This window comes from Ovis canadensis, chromosome 1 (assembly GCF_042477335.2).
Source record: "Ovis canadensis isolate MfBH-ARS-UI-01 breed Bighorn chromosome 1, ARS-UI_OviCan_v2, whole genome shotgun sequence".
Lineage (NCBI taxonomy): Eukaryota > Metazoa > Chordata > Mammalia > Artiodactyla > Bovidae > Ovis > Ovis canadensis.
This window is the reverse complement of record NC_091245.1, coordinates 205712839-205729082: the sequence shown is the minus strand read 5'-3', so window position 1 is coordinate 205729082 and position 16244 is coordinate 205712839.

Below are 16244 nucleotides of genomic sequence, written 5' to 3'. Positions count from 1 at the left end.
AATAAAATTTGGGTCATTGCAGCACAAAGTCCCCTTTATTTTGACAAGTGTAGTTTTTACTCTGAAGTGTTATCATAAATAATTAAATTAAACCGGCAAATGGCTTGTAGTATGCTTTGCTGCAGTAACAAAGTCTCTGTAACCCCAGAAACTAAGTTGCTCTGCTGGGGGATTCTTGGCACAGAACCACTGGGAAATTTTGCAGCACTCAAGAGTGTCTGACCTAGTCAAGAGAGAGGGTAGACAAGGTTCATCTCGCCCCCACTCCTGTGCCCTTCCCATAGGGATGTCACCTCCACGTGGCTGTGCCCATCCTGTCATCTGACCTGTGGTCTCTTGAATCTGAAGGGATTGCTCCCCTGGCCTGGGCTGGAGGGGTCAGGGGTCCAGTGCACACACTGGGTGTCATTTTTTTTTTTCATATAATATCTGCCCAGGCACCACAAAGGTGCTTTGGATCTTAGGGTTGAAGGGCTTGTAGGGACTCTCCAGGCCATATGGCTCCCCACCCCGACTTGCTGCTCTCATCGTCTTATAAACAGGGAAATGGAGGCCCAGAGAAGTGAATGACTTGCCCTGGTGCTTGTTAACTGATGAACAGGGATATGCAACATGCACAGTGTGAGTGGAGAAAACTCAGAGACCCAAAGGCAAGGCATGCTGGAGGGACAGGGCTGTAGGACAGAGAAGTCAGGGGGAAGGTAGAGAGAAGGGGTCACAAGGAGAGGGGCAGGAATGAGGTTTGTTGGCAGGTGGGGAGCTTTGAACCAGGCTCTCGGGACATCCAAGAGAAGACCTGAGGAATAATCATCAGAGTCCTCAAGCATCCAAACCGCTGCCCACTGCTTCTAGACGGTTCTTTTTTTTTTCCCCCGGCTAGATGGTTCTTAAAACAAGCAAGAGAGAAGCAGGGAGATCTCTCCAGCAGAGAGGGAAAAGCACGGTGCTGGGGAGAATCCCCAGAGGCAGAATGTGCTGGTTAGAAGCAGGGAGGAGTGTTCAGATCTTCCTCAAAATGACTGGACAGCTTTTTCCTCCTCTCCCATCACTCTTCTCCCCTCCCGTCCTCTCCCAGCATCTGGCCTGCTGGACATTGAAGTACCAGCTTCTTGCCTCTTCCTGGGGCCCTCAGCTAAGGTGGCAGCTGGTAACTGGATTGAAGATGGGTACATTTCCATCATCCCTCTTTGGGAGGTATTCCAGGCCTGTGGGTCTCCATGAAGGGACAACTCCCTTCTTAGAGCCAGAATTCCCAGCAAGAGTTCCAGAACCCCAGCTCCTTCAGAGTCCCAGGCCACACTTCCAGGAACACCCAGGGTCTCTAGGCTGAGCCAGCTCTGGGGAGAGCATCCTTGGTGGAGGAACCCATCAGAACAAGGTGCCTGACAGTCCACATGGCCCTTCTGCCCACCCCCTCAGACCGGCTGTTTTTCATAGCACCTTCAGTGGGAAGGAAAGCATGTTGTTCTAACTCCACGGAACTCTGAGCTGTGTAAACAATAGACATGGAGCTTGGGACAGAAATCACCTACAGGGCAGAGAGAGCTGCACCAGAAATTCCAAAGAGAAGGCGGCCGAGACTCCAACGTTCCAAGGTGATGTGGAACAGTGCACACTCAGATCCTGGTGAGGTGTCAGGTGGCATAGGGTTTTGGCCCAGGGCTGTTGGTCTTCCGTTGGAGGGTAGTGGAGGGCTGGCTGGTGGCCCCTTCTCTCTCTCTGCCACCCAGTGCGTCACTCACAGGGAGTGCTCATGAGGGAGGGGGAGCCCAGCTGCCCTGGAAAACCTGACCGAGGAGGCCTGAGCTGAGAAGCCACCTACTAGTCTCTCTGCCTCCCACAGGACTATGGGTCCAAGGCCACCCCTCAGGCAGTGGTGGCAGGGCATGGGTGAGAGGAAGAGGGGATTCATCTCAGGTGGGGTCTGAGACTGGTCTCAGAAACCCATGTCTGAACTGGGTCCTCGGGGCACGCCTTCTGCCCTGCCCTGCCCTCCCTGCTGGCCTCCCCAGCCTCTGAGCCCCAAGGCTAACCTGGGTACCCTCCTCTGGGACTCACTGTCACCTCTCACTCTCAAACCTTGTCATCTCAGTCTGTCATCTTCCTGCCTCTCTGTAGACCATGCATGCGTGCTAAGTCAGTTGTATCTGACTTTCTGACCCTATGGACTGTAGCCCGTCAGGCTCCTCCGTCCATGGGATTCTCCAGGTAAGAATACTGGAATGGGTTGCTGTGCCCTCCTCCAGAGGATCTTCCTGACCCAGGGATTGAACCCGTGTTTCACGTCTCCTGCACTGACAGGTGGGTTCTTTACCACTAGCACCACCTGGTATATACTGTAGGTGCTCAATAATGCTTCTTGAACAAAACAGGGCATCTCTAGACAAGGCCTGATATTGGGGGCCTCTTCAGAGCGGATGGCTTCAGTGGGAGGTGTGGTTGCCTGGCAGCAGCTGCACTTAGCCTTGAGGGACCAGTTGAGGAGGAGGCCCAGGAGGCAGAGACTGTGCACTGCCCTCAGCCCAGCCGCCCGCCCGCCTGTCTGTTCCCTGTCACAGCCGGAGCCCGTCTCCTTCTCAACGAGCAGGTCTGGGGCTACCGCATTCCCTCCCTGTCAGGCAGGCGCTGAGGGGATGTGTGTGGCCAGGTTGGGGGGAGGGGACTTTAAACAAACAGCCTTGGCCCCAGCCAGTGCCGAGGCTCACCACCCCCGCCCCTCCACAACCCCCCAGACAGAGGCGGCTCGCTGGACCGTGTGACAAGGAGCCAGGAGCCAGCCGAATTCATTTAGCAAGAAGGATCTAGTGCTCTGCCTCCCGCACCCCAGATAGCGCCTGGGTGCCCCTCCTGCTCTCCTGCCACCTTGGGCCTTTCACCCCCTAATCCTCCAAGTGGGGAGCGGTCACGTGGGCCCCCAGCTCTCGACAGGAAGCTGTCGGCACTGCTGGCTCACGGGGCCGGCTCCCTCACCACCGGGAAGGCAAGTCGCTTTCCCCCAGCCCGGCTCGCTGAAACCCAACCCCTCTTTCCAGCTGCAGCACGAAAGAGCCCCAGGCCCGGCCTTCCCCCGGGACCCTGCAGCCTGCAGATCTCACGGTCAGGGAATTTTCCCTGCGCGGTGTTCCAAGCCAGCAGAGCCTCCAGAACAAAGGGCAGGGAGAGAAGCAACCATCCCCCGACCCCTGCGCTGAGCCCCCACCAATCCAGGGAAGGGGAGACCCAGAGGACAGAGACCATCCTTTCTGGGAAGGCCAGTGCCTTGAGAAGGAGTCCCAGCAGGATCCAGGCCCACATGAATGTGGAACAGTTGGTCCCCAATTCTTCCAGCCCTTTCCCCCCAGGGAGGACACTCACCTAGGCTCACCCCCTGACATCCCAACAGCCATGTATGCTGAGTGTCAGTCAAGCCAACTCAGAAAGGCCTCCCATGCTCTGCAGAGAAGGGAACTGTGGCTTGTTAGTGGGGAGGCTGAGGTTCCAGAACTTACCACCCCTTTACCTGGAGAAAAGCCTATAAAAAAAAAAAAAAAAGTGGCTTTTGTTGCTCCTAAGAACTGACTTTCCTTCTAAGGAGCAAGTGTGGCCAATATTTTGGCCACCTGATATGAAGAGTTGACTCATTGGAAGAGACCCTGATGCTGGGAAAGACTGAACATAGGAGGAGAAGCGGGCAACAGAGGATGAGATAGTTGGATGACATCACTGTCTGTCAAATTCATGGACATGAATTTGAGCAAACTCTGGGAGATAGTGGAGGACAGAGGAACCTGGCTTACTGCAGTCCATGGGGTCACAAAGAGTCAGACATAACTTAGGGACTGAACAACAAAAAAAAGACTGTTCCTGAAACCTAGCTAGCAAACTGTTGTCAAGCAGCAGTTCTGGTAATAGTGGAATAGAACGGAAAGATCCCATAAAGCCAGGAATGGTCTGAACCCCAGCTTCACCACTTATGAACCACAGGCTGGTTCAGCTGGAGGGATCCCCTGAGATATGTTATAAACAATTCTGAGCCTCCTTTTTCTCATCTATAATATGTGACTATTATTTGCCATGCCTGCCTCCATTCATTCAGTGACTATTAAGTACCTGGATACCTACTGTGTGTCAGGCTTTAAGGTAGTTGCTGGAGACTAAATCATAACAGCATCTCCACCTGAAAGGTCACATCCAAAGGTGTATCTGAAGGTGCTTGGAAAACCGAAATGTTGAAATAAATAGATAAGGACCAGCTGTAATGATCTCATTAACTTCCTGCAAATAGGGCTGCTAAAGTGATTTTTAAAGTTCTTAAAAACAGTTTTAAGTAAGCCAGACCTGTCTCTGTAATCTGGCCTGCACTATTTATTTGCTTAGCAAACCGTTTCTTCATAGATAGTGTAAAAGGAAAGACTTCAGACCCGCCTGAGGCAGAATGTATCCCAAATTTAGAGTTAGTGGGGTTGCTCTGAATTAATTAGGTCTTTCTGTAGCTTAATGTATAAACCTGGGCTCAGGAAATTTGGCCTTTAAAGCAGGTGCCCTTTCAAATGAGGTGGGTTTCATGTGACTATTTTAACTTCAGCTCCATTACCCTTTATGGGCTGCAGGGCTGGTGGGGGGAGCCGGAGGGGAGGGTTCTGGTGTGAGTCTGCTTCCGTGAGTAAGGAGCCAAAGGAACCGTAAAACAGCTTTCTCCCAGCTCGGTAAATTCACACTTCAGCCCCTGGGCAGGAGATCTCCTCCAGCCGAGGTGAAGGGAGGTACCAAGGCTCCCAGTCCTACTCATGGGGCTGGTTGCCTGCTGGGGTTTCCTTCTTCATCCTCTCACTGGCCCCTCATCGTCTTTGGATTTCCAACCCCTCCCCAGCTTTACTGAGGTGTAACTGACAAATAACATTATATAAATTGTCCAAATAGGAAAAGGAGTACGTCAAGGCTGTATATTGTTACCCTGCTTATTTAACTTCTATGCAGAGTACATCATGAGAAACGCTGGGCTGGAAGAAGCACAAGCTGGAATCAAGATTGCTGGGAGAAATATCAATAACTTCAGATATGCAGATAACACCACCCTTAAGGCAGAAAGTGAAGAGGAACTAAAAAGCCTCTTGATGAAAGTGAAAGAGGAGAGTGAAAAAGTTGGCTTAAAGCTCAACAGTCAGAAAACTAAGATCATGGCATCCGGTCCCATCACTTCATGGGAAATAGACGGGGAAACAGTGAAAACAGTGTCAGACTTTTTTTTAGGGGGGGGGGCTCCAAAATCACTGCAGGTGGTGATTGCAATCATGAAATTAAAAGACGCTTACTCCTTGGAAGGAAAGTTATGACCAACCTAGATAGCGTATTGAAAAGCAGAGACATTACTTTGCCAACAAAGGTCTGTCTAGTCAAGGCTATGGTTTTTCCAGTACTCATGTATGGATGTGAGAGTTGGACTATGAAGAAAGCTGAGCACAGAAGAACTGATGCTTTTGAACTGTGGTGTTGGAGAAGACTCTTGAGAGTCCCTTGGATTGCAAGGAGATCCAACCAGTCCATCCTGAAGGAGACCAGTCCTGGGTGTTCTTTGGAAGGACTGATGCTGAAGCTGAAACTACAGTACTTTGGTCACCTCATGCGAAGAGTTGACTCATTGGAAAAGACTCTGATGCTGGGAGGAATTGGGGGCAGGAGAAGGGGACGACAGAAGATGAGATGGCTAGATGGCATCACCAACTCGATGGACATGAGTTTGGGTGAACTCTGGGAGTTGGTGATGGACAGGGAGGCCTGGCATGCTGTGACTCATGGGGTCGCAAAGAGTCGGACACGACTGAGTGACTGAACTGAACTGAAAGTGTACAATGTGATGATTTGATAAACATATACATTATGAAATGGTTACTGCAGCTAATTACAGCTATCACCTCACATAGTTATCTTTTTTTTTTTTGATGATAGTATTTAAGATTTCTTAGCAAATTTCGAGTATATGATACAGGACTATTCACTATAGTCACTAGGCTAATGTATAGCTAATGTATAGGTCCTCAGAACTTTTTCATCTTATGAAAGTCTGTACCCTTTGACCAGCATCTCCCCTTTTCCTCTCATCTCCCAGCCCTCAGCAACTCCCATTCTATTCTCTATGAGTTCAATTTTTTTTTTTTAGATTCCACCTGTTTTACCATAAAATATTTCTCTGACTTTTTTCTCTTTGCATAAATGCACTCCAGTTTCATTCATGTTCTTGCAGATGGTTGGATTTCCTTCTTTTTTAAGGCCATTGCATAAATATAACAATCTTCTTTATCCATTTATTCACCAACAGACACTAGGTTGTTCCCCTGTCTTGGCTATTGTGAATAATGCTGCTATGAACCTGGGAATGCAGCTATTTCTTTGACATAGTGATTTCTTTTCCTTTGAATATATACCCAGGGTAAGAATGTTGGATTGAATGATCTAGTTTTAGTTTTTGGAGGCGCCTAATACTGTTTTCCATAAGGGCTGCACCAACATGCATTCCCACCAACAGTGTACAAGGGTTCTCTTTTCTCTGCATCCTTGCCAACATTGTTATCTGTTATATTTTTGATAACAGACATCCTAACAGGTGGGCTTCCCAGGTTGCATTAGTGGTAAAGAACCTGCCTGCCAATGTAGGAGACATAAGACACTCGGGTTCGATCCCTGGGTAGGGAAGATTCCCTGGAGGAGGGCACAGCAACCTACTCCCATATTCTTGCCTGGAGAATCGCACAGACATAGGAGCCTGATGGGCTATAGTCCATAGTGTCACAAAGAGTTGGACACCACTGAAGCAACTTAGCACACACTGTGCACACATCCTAACAGGTGTGGGATATTAGCTCACTATGATTGTGATTTGCATTCCCTGATAATAATGATGTTGAGTACCCTTGCAAATATCTGTTGGCCATTCGTGAGTTTTCAGAAAAATGTTTATGCAGGTCCTTTGCGCATTTTTAATAGAGTTATTATTATTATTTGCTATTGAGTTGTAAGAGTTCCTATGTCTTGGATATTAGCTCATTTTTGGATACATAGTTTGCAAATATTCTCTCAGATTCCATATGCTGCCTTTTCATTTTGTTCATTGCTTCTTTTTTTATATAATTATATTTCTCTTTGGCTGTGCTGGGTCTCTGTTCCTGCTGGGGCTTTTCTTAGCTTTGGTGAGTGGAGTCTGCTCTCTAGCTGTGTGCAGGCTTCTTACTGCTGTGGCCTCTCTTTTTGTAGAGCATGGGCTCTGGGGCATGTGGCCTTCAGTAGCTGGCAGCTCCCAGGATCTAGAGCACAGATTCAGCAGCTATGGTGCATGGGCTTAGTTGCTTCACAGCACATGGGATCTTCCCCGAATCAGGGATTGAACCCATGTCTCCTGAATTGGCAGGTGGATTTTTTTTACCGCTCAGCCACTGGGGAAGCCCTGTTCGTTGTTTCTTCTGCTATGCAGAAATGTTATGCTTTGTTCTAGTCCCACTTGTTTATTTTTGCTTTTGTTGCCTGTCGTTTTGGAGTAAAATCCAAAAAAGAATTGCCGAGAAACAATATCAAGAAGCCTTTCCTACATTTTTTTTCTAGGAGTTTTAAGGACTCGGGTCTTATGTTTAAGTCTTTAATCCATTTTGAGTTGACGTCTGTGTATGGGATAAGATCGGGGTCCAGCTTCATTCTTTTGCATGTAATTGTCCATTTGGACTTCTTGTTTAGGCTTGTGGAGACCTACAGACCCCCCAGCCATCCGAGTGCAGTCTAAGCTCCAGGTCACTCTCTCATTTAAGAACCTCTGGGCTAATTCTGAAATTCCTCAGCCCCGCACCTCCTCTTATTACCTGCTTGGTCGGATTCCAGGTCAACTGTCCCTTTAGCCAGTCCAACACCACAGTCACTAGCCTTATGTGACCCGTCTGAATTGAGCACTTGTGGCCAGTCTGAATTGAGATGTACTCTGAGTACAAAATATACACCAGATCTTGCTGACTCAGTGTGAAAAGAGTAATATGAAATACTTTGTGAATAATTTTTACATTGATAACACATTGCAATAGTAAGTTTATGGCTATATTGGGTCAAATCAAATATATTTAAAAAATTAATTTCACCTGTTTCTTTTTAACTTTTTAATGTGGCTACTAGAATATCTGAAATTGTACCTCTGGTCCCCATTCATGGCTCACACTCTGTTTCTCCTGGATGATGCAGCTCTAGAGCATGGGCTGGGGGTGGGTGAATTTCAATGACCTTCCTAAATCTCTGCTTCCTTTTGTTTCAAATAGGCTTAAAAGTATCTGCTTCAGGTGATCATTACAAGAACTCAGATGACTTAACAGTGGTGAGAATGCCTAGTGTGTACAAGGTAACATAACACATTTCCTTTCCAGATCACATTTTCAAAACACCTTGATCACTGGGTCTCCATTTGGGATGCACCCAGATTCACCTGGGCAGTGTTCTATAAAATGTTCCTAGGCCTGGGGTCCCTTTCTGGTTTAATTGCTTGGTGGGGCCTGGGCATTAGCATACTTTCAAAGCTGCCCAGGTGGTTCTTCTGCCTAGCCAGGGTTGAGAAGCCCCTGGCTTTAGAAGAGCTATTTGCTCCTTCCCTGCTCAATCCTCTGACCTTCTTGCTTTACGTGGTGTCCTTTTATTACTTTACATGTGTTTTGTGCTACTTTAATTATAACCAACGTTTCTGAAAACCTACCAAATGCCTGGCACTTTACATATATTCTCTCTAATCCTTCCCACAGCTCTGCGAGTAAATTAGATTAACCCCATTCTGCAGATGAGGAAGCAGGGGCTTAGAAAGGTTAAAGTAACTTACTTGTTCAATAAGTGGAGGGGGAGGCAGGGGGAAGTACTCAACCCAGCCAAGTCTGACTCTGGAGTGCAAGCCATTGACCATGAGTGCAAACCACTGCCTTTGTATTCAATTCTTCAGGAGCTAGCTATAAGCTTCCAGGGGCAGGGAAGGTTTCTTCTTGTTTGTGGAGGGACTCAAACAATGCATTCACTTGTGTGCTGTGCTCAGTTGTGTCCAACTCTTTGAGACCCTATGGACTGTAGCTCACCAGGCTCCTCTATCCATAGGATTTTTCATGCAAGAATACTGGAGTGGATTGCCATTTCCTTCTCCAGGGGATCTTTCTGGCCCAGGGCTCGAACTCACATATCCCGTGTCTCCTGCATTGTAGGCAGATTCTCTACCCATTGAGCCACTGGGGAAGCCCAATGCCTTCAGTAGACCCTTTGATAAATACCTAATAAACCTCAGGGGACCTGTTGGAGAGCATCCCTGGGCAGGCTGATGGGCTGGAGGCCCACCTAGGAACTAGGCTGCTGTCCAGTCGTGGGCCAGCATTCTCAGGGCTGCCCTCCCCAGGCAGGCCCCTAGCAAGGGCAGGAAGGCTATGGAAAGGACAGCAGGCATGTGGCAGAGGCTCCTTGCTTTCCAATCTAACATTCTTCTATAATCAATTTCTCCTGGCAACTCTCTGGCCTGGAAGCAGTGTTGAGAACCCAGGCTCTGCAGGGCCAGGATGGCAAGGGGCCTGATTTGTTTGGCTCTGAAGTGGTGGCAGGTGCCCCAGCCTCAGCCCAGCTGTGCCTCCCCTCTCACACACCCCCCTCCCCAACCTGCTGCAACCAAGGACTTCTTGGATTTTCTGGGGCTAGCTCTGAGTCCAAATCATGTTATTCTTTGCAAAACAGGCAGTTTATCAAAGGTTGACTAAATGTGATTCAAGTTGTCTACTTTGGTTAAGACTTCAAATATGAACATTCTTAAATTAGGGGCTGGAAGCTTTACTTTGACCCACACAGTGGACTCCCCCACCGCCAACAGTTGTCCCAAAGGAGTACAGGCCAACTGCACAGTGACATGGGAAGGTGATTTTATGTCACGACAAGTGATGGGGGAAAATCACTTCTGAAAATGGCATAAGCACAGTTTAAAAATTTTTTTTAATAAAAAAGGGGTGGGAGACCTGGGAAGGAATGACACAAGAATGTTGCCATTGGTTGTATTATGGTGGTAAAATTATAGATAATTCTTTTCTTCTATTTGCCGAACCTCCTGTAATACATCTATATGACTTTTACAATAAGTAGAAAGAATTCCTTTGGGATCCATCCCAACAAAAACCGTAGGATTTAATCGGTACTCCTTTGTTTTTTGCCTCAGTCCAGGCCGTCTCACCATCACCCCTTCCTGAGATGGCAAGAAAAGAGGGGAAAGCTGGCCAGCCTGTGCCGTGGGGTGACGACTCAGACATCTTTCCCCACAGCCAGTTTGGGGGTGGAAGACTAGAGGGCTGCCTATCCTCACTCGCACCTGCTTCAGGAGCAGGGTTCTTGTCCGCCATGATCAGGCCCCTGTTGCTCTGCAGTAAGCAGGAAGTGAAGTGAGAAGACCTCCTACTGGGGCTCCCCAGTGCCTCCCCTAGTTTTGGGGCCAAATGCTGGAGCAGGTCACTTTTGACATTTGTTCCAGCTGGGCACAAGGGCAGGGCAGCCCTGTGGCTTATTCTGGGGTGTGCAGGCTTGGCAGGTGTCCAGAAGTGCAGTTACTAAGAGCAAACCATTTCCCCTCTCCTGGTAGGCTTTCTTCTCTCCCTGGAGTGGCTGGGGACCCCACCCTGAGGCTAGCCCAACTCAGCCCACCCTGCCGCTTTGGGCTGACCAGACAAGCAGGCAGTGGGTAGAGTGGTTCTGAGCTATGGACTTAAATGGGTCCTGGTTCAGATCTTGCCCAGCTTTGCCACTAAATAGATGAGCAACCTTGGGGAAATGACATCCGGTTAGAGCCTCTTGTGAAAAAGGGGCTAATAACCCCTGTGTGGCAGGGCTATGATTAGGGTCAATTGAGAGAAAATGGATGGAAAACACTGAGAAAGGCTCAGCAAACAACTGCAGTTACTGTGGGAGCCACAGAGCTTCAGTCTCCCTGGCCCCTTTTGAGCCTGGCTCTGGGGCTGGGGCAGGGGGTCGGTGGGGAGTAGTTCTTGGATTTGACCCTAAGGATCAGCCCCTTTTAGTCTGCTGCTCTGGCCCTGCCTCCTCTGGCTTTGGGAAAGTCATGTGACTCCAGGCTGCCCACTTAGCCAACCCTGCTCCTCCCTGTCTTGATGTCTGCTCGCCTCTGGAGGAGTGAGGTAATCCCTGGGAAAGAACCTCGCTCCTCCTTGGGGGTATAATCGCTGTCCTCTTGCTAGAGGCTGGGTGATGGCAGGGAGAGAGAGGGCTGGCCTCAGCCTGGCCCCCCTGCCCTGGCTGTGCCCCCTGGCATGTTTGGTCAGGAGACAGAGGCTCTAGTCTCGAAGGCTCTGCTGGTGTTCCCCTGAAAACATCGCCAGGCTCGAGGACGGGCAGATTTCTGAGGGACAATGGCTGTTTTTATAGTGCTTGCAGCACTGTGATAATAATATTAATCGCTGTAATTATTATGTGTGGCACTGTAGCGTTTGCAAAGCCCTTTCTCATACCTAATTTATTCCTCACAACAAACAACCTTGTGGGGTGATATTGTTCTCATCTCCATTTCACAAATGAGGCCATTGAGGCCCAAAGAGTAAATGATGACCATAGGTGAGTGAGAAGTGAGGGCTCCTGATTGCAAATTCTAGAGAAATATGGCAAACAGGAGCTCAATCCCCTGGGGATTTCTCCATTCGTTCTCAGTGCCTGCACACACTAAGAGGAGGTCCTTTCCGTTCTCTGTTCAGTAAAGTAAGTGAGAATCCGATTAAAGTGGAGGTGGGAAAGCAGGGGGGAGGGGCGGTGATTTTCCCCTGGTTCTGAGTATGAAATTAACGAGTTGAGAAAGCAGATATCTCTGTCCCATGGAGAGTGAGTTGGCTCTACACTGGGGGCCTGTTAGGCGGCCCCCACCAGGACACAACCCAGTCCTTCCCACTGTGTAGCCCCAGCCTTGGAGAAGAGAGCAAGGTTCACCTTTCTGGTGCATCCCTGGCCTTCAGGGGAAAAAAGAAATCTCTGGAAAGGTTTTCCAGGGAGCAAGACCCCCTTCCCCCACCACCCCCACCCCCGCAGCCACCACCACCACACACACACATACAGTGCCCAGAGGGGCAGGAATCTTTCCACTTGTCCTGGGCTTGGGTTAAGTATCCACATGTCACAGACCTGCTAGAACAGGGAGGCATGGGGACAGGCTTGTCAAGACCAGCAGATTTAAAATTAAAAAAATAAAAAACTAATAAAAAAATAAAATTAAAAAAAAAAAAAAGACCAGCAGAGTTCCTGGAAGCCAGCCCAGTGTCCATCTCCACCCCCATCCCAAACCCAATGGCAAAAACTTGTTTCAAGTTTTTGTTTTCAAGACTTTGGGGGGTTAAAAAAAAAGAACTTCAGACTTCCAAATTGCTGCAGTGGGGGTGCTATGGGGGAGGCAGGAGGAAGGGAAGTCCCAACCAAGTGTCCCAAAGCTGATCGTCAGTTTAGTTTGGCCACTGCCTGGCCCTGCACCTTTCCTGCCAGCCGTGCGATGGTACTATTTTCAGCATGAGTGGCAGAGCACACACGTCCTCCACACAGTCAGTTGATTTCCCCACTGGGAGGTCTTGGGCCCCACCAGGGGTGGTCAAGCAGGGCCTCCGAAGAGTTCCTGAAAACTTTATGGCTCTTCTTGCTCTGCTCAGTGCCTCTCCCAGGAATTGCTCAGATAATAAAATATGGCATTAAAGTAACAGTGACCATTTATTGATTACCTCCCATAGGCTGGGTTCTGTGCAAGGCATTTCATTTATGTTATCTGACGCATTCCCATTTTGTCCTGCTTCTAAGGCAATGGCATCCCACTCCGTGTTCTTGCCTGGAGAATCCCAGGGACGGGGGAGCCTGGTGGGCTGCCATCTATGGGGTCGCACAGAGTCGGACACGACTGAAGTGACTTAGCAGTAGCAGAAAGAAATCTACTCTGTAGAGAATGGGTATATGGCTTCCTGTTCATTAAACTTGTGGCTGAATAGATTCGTTCCTTTAAAAAAAAACCTCCCCCCTCCCCCTGCACCGCCCCCCCCAAAAAAAACCCCACATTGTTTTCATGGGCAAAACAGACTTCATTTATGTTGCTTTACTTTGCAAGAAAGCTTCCAGGAACCTCAGTGGGTGCTACTTTTGCAGACATGTCATCTAAAATTCACCAATATCTTTCTAATCCCAGCTGTTCTATCAGGGAGGCTGGATTTTAGAGTCCATTTCTCTGGCTTTTCCCTCCCTTGCTCAGCAACTGAGGCCTTTCCTAGCAGAGTTGGAGCTGCAGAGGTTCTGGGTCCAGCCATGGACTGGTGGGCCATCGGGGGCCTTGACAAGCCTCCCCTCCCAGCCACAGGAGCCCTGGGCTGCTGCAAGAGCTGCTAGGAGGGTGGAGGGGTGGTGGGGAGGGCTGTCGGTGTAGGGTGGGAACAGGGGAGCATTCCTCCAGCTGGTGGCAGGAGCTGACTAGCCAGAGGCCTTGTTCATGGCCCAATGCAGTGTGGCTCTTGTGTTTATGAGCTTTGTGAGATTTAGAGCATTCTGTATTAGCCACAGGTTTTTTGGGGTCACATCAAAGGTTAGAAAGCCATGGAAAGAGTTCTTTCCCCATGAATCACACTTCCCCAAACTGTAATTCTCTGAGAGGAGCCGGCTTGCTTTATGGGGCTGGCAGGAGAAAGGGGATCACAGGGGCTCCTGGAGCGTTTTCCTGAAGAAAAATTCTCTGGAGGGCTAGACAAAGAAATTCTCAGAGAGGAGCCAGAGGAGGAGAAAGACCCACTGGGACCAGGTTGATGGACTAGGGTTTGGGGGTTGGGATGATGGGGCAATAGGGCTTCAGATGCCACTGGCGAGGAAGAACTGCATTGCTCAACTCCAGGGAGCACCCTGCCTTGTGCAGTACACGACCTGCACAGCTATACATAGCAACACTTTCTTTGCTCCCTCCTGGATAAACTGGTTATATCTCTAATGGGCTCCCACAGAATCCTCTAGATAGTCAAAGAATATGATTATCATGTGCTTATCTGCACCCCATTCCCAACCACTTCCCAGTCACACTTTTGAAAACAAGGACCCTATCTTCTTAGCCTTTGTTTTTCAGCCTGACGCAGAGTTTAAGCTCAGCAAATGTTTGTGGAATGAATAAACATTGTTGAAAGAATTCTTTTAGCATTTGGGGACTGGTATGTGTGCTGTGTGAGGGCTAACTCAAATATTAGGAACCAAGAAGAGCTTTGATTTCTTTGAAGAGAAAGTATTGGGTTGGTCAAAAAGTTTGTTCGGGTTTTTCATCAGATGGTATGGAAAATCCCAAACGAACTCTTTGGGCAACATGCTGCTGCTGCTGCTGCTAAGTCACTTCAGTCGTGTCCGACTCTGTGTGACCCCATAGATAGCAGCCCACCAGGCTCCCCCATCCCTGGGATTCTCCAGGCAGGAATACTGGAGTGGGCAACCTAATACTATCTAAATACATCCACTCCTTTAAGACCCAGATCGGCCACTGCCTGCTTTTAGGATGTCCCTAGGATGGATTTTTGTTCACTTAGTTCCTCCTTCATTTTTCAAACACTTACAAATCCCTGTCTCAGGCACCACGATGGGGTGCCCTTGAGAAACCCACAGTCCTGATGGGGTGATGGACACACTGGCTGGTCATTACAATGGAGTGGTCAAAACTGCTGAAACAGAAGGGAAATGTGAGGCGTGGGTAGGGGCTGGTGAGCATACGTGGAGGGAGACCATCTTTGCTCAGCTCTGTTCTAGGCTTGGCTCTTCAGCACAGAGAGTTAAGTGTATACTCCAGGGTCAAATGGCTAGTGAGTAGATCTCAAACCTGATTCTTCAACTCCATACCCTGTGACCAACCAACCACCAGCCTTCTCTCTGTGCTTGAGCCCAGGTCTCAATAACCTGTCCACTCAAAATCCCCCAAAGCCTCACAGAGCCTCTGATATAAGAGGAGGCATCAACCACAGCTATGGAGTTGATTCCTGAGCCATCCTGCTGACCTGTCTGGGCCTCCTTTTATCTGTGGTTATCCTGTTAACAATCCAGCTTGTTCCCAGCTCCACACCTATCTCGCTCAACAGTTTGCTGCTCTGCTGACCTACTTGGCAGCTCTCGTGCTCCCTGCTTTGTTCCCCAGGCTCTGCCTGGCAGTTGCCCTCATGGTGGATTATGGCGCCTTTGCACCCTTGGGCACCTGGCCTCCAGGTTGTCATGAGGCACCGGGGGCTTCTGTTCCTCCAGGTCTGGGCACATCACACTTCAACACGCCTCCTGCACAAGACGAGCCTGAACAGAGTCCCTGCTCTTGCCGCCCAATATCCTCAGCCAGGCTCCTCTACTAAGACTGCACCTCTTTCCTAGGCTTACCAACCAGGCATTGCCCATCCCTGCCCTGTGGGCTGCAATAGGAGAGACACCATGGGCTCCAGAATCAGACAGACCTGGTTCAACTTAAGCACCTGTCAGTTTTCAGAGGTTCCTTAACTTCCCTGAGCCTTCTTTTTCCCTCTATAAAATGGGAATATGTAGTCTGCCTCACAAAAATATACATACAATCTGTACCTGGAACATGATGAGGAAGTGGGAGCTGACAGCATCTACTGCTTGTAAAAGTTTTTTCAAAAGCTTTTCATGTATCTAGGCTTGGCTCCTTTGAGCAGAGAGAGGCTAAATGTCTACTCCAAGGTCATGTGGCTAGTAAATAGGTCTCAAACCCAATCCTTCAGCTCCACATGTTGAGACACAGCCCCATCTTGCTTCTGTGCTTAAGCCTCAGCTTTGATAGGCTGTCTAATCTATGGATCTTTTTTGACCCTGAGATGTACAGAGAAAGCCTGAGTTAGCCTATTTTACGGTGAGGGGACTTGGGCTCAGTGTTTAATAAGTGAGTTGCCCTCGGTCGCACTGCTCATCAGGAGGGAGCTAGGTGAGAACCGCTTGATTCTGTATCCTGTGGCCTCAGAATAAATCCTTCCCATCTTTCTCCTCTACTGTCAGAGCATCCAGCCCTATTCTGAGAAAGCCCTATCTAGGTGTCTGAGTCCAGGCATCATTCTGGTTCTTTCCACGGTTCTAAGCAAACCCTTCAGGTGGAGAACATTGGGAAGGACCATGCAGATGGCTCTTGGGGGCTGAAGAACACAGCGCCCAGAGCCCTGGGAAGGAGGATGCTGCTGGGTGAAATCCCCTCCTCAAGCCCCCGCATCAGCCCAATCTCTGCTCTCCCCGCACCTTAGCCCCTG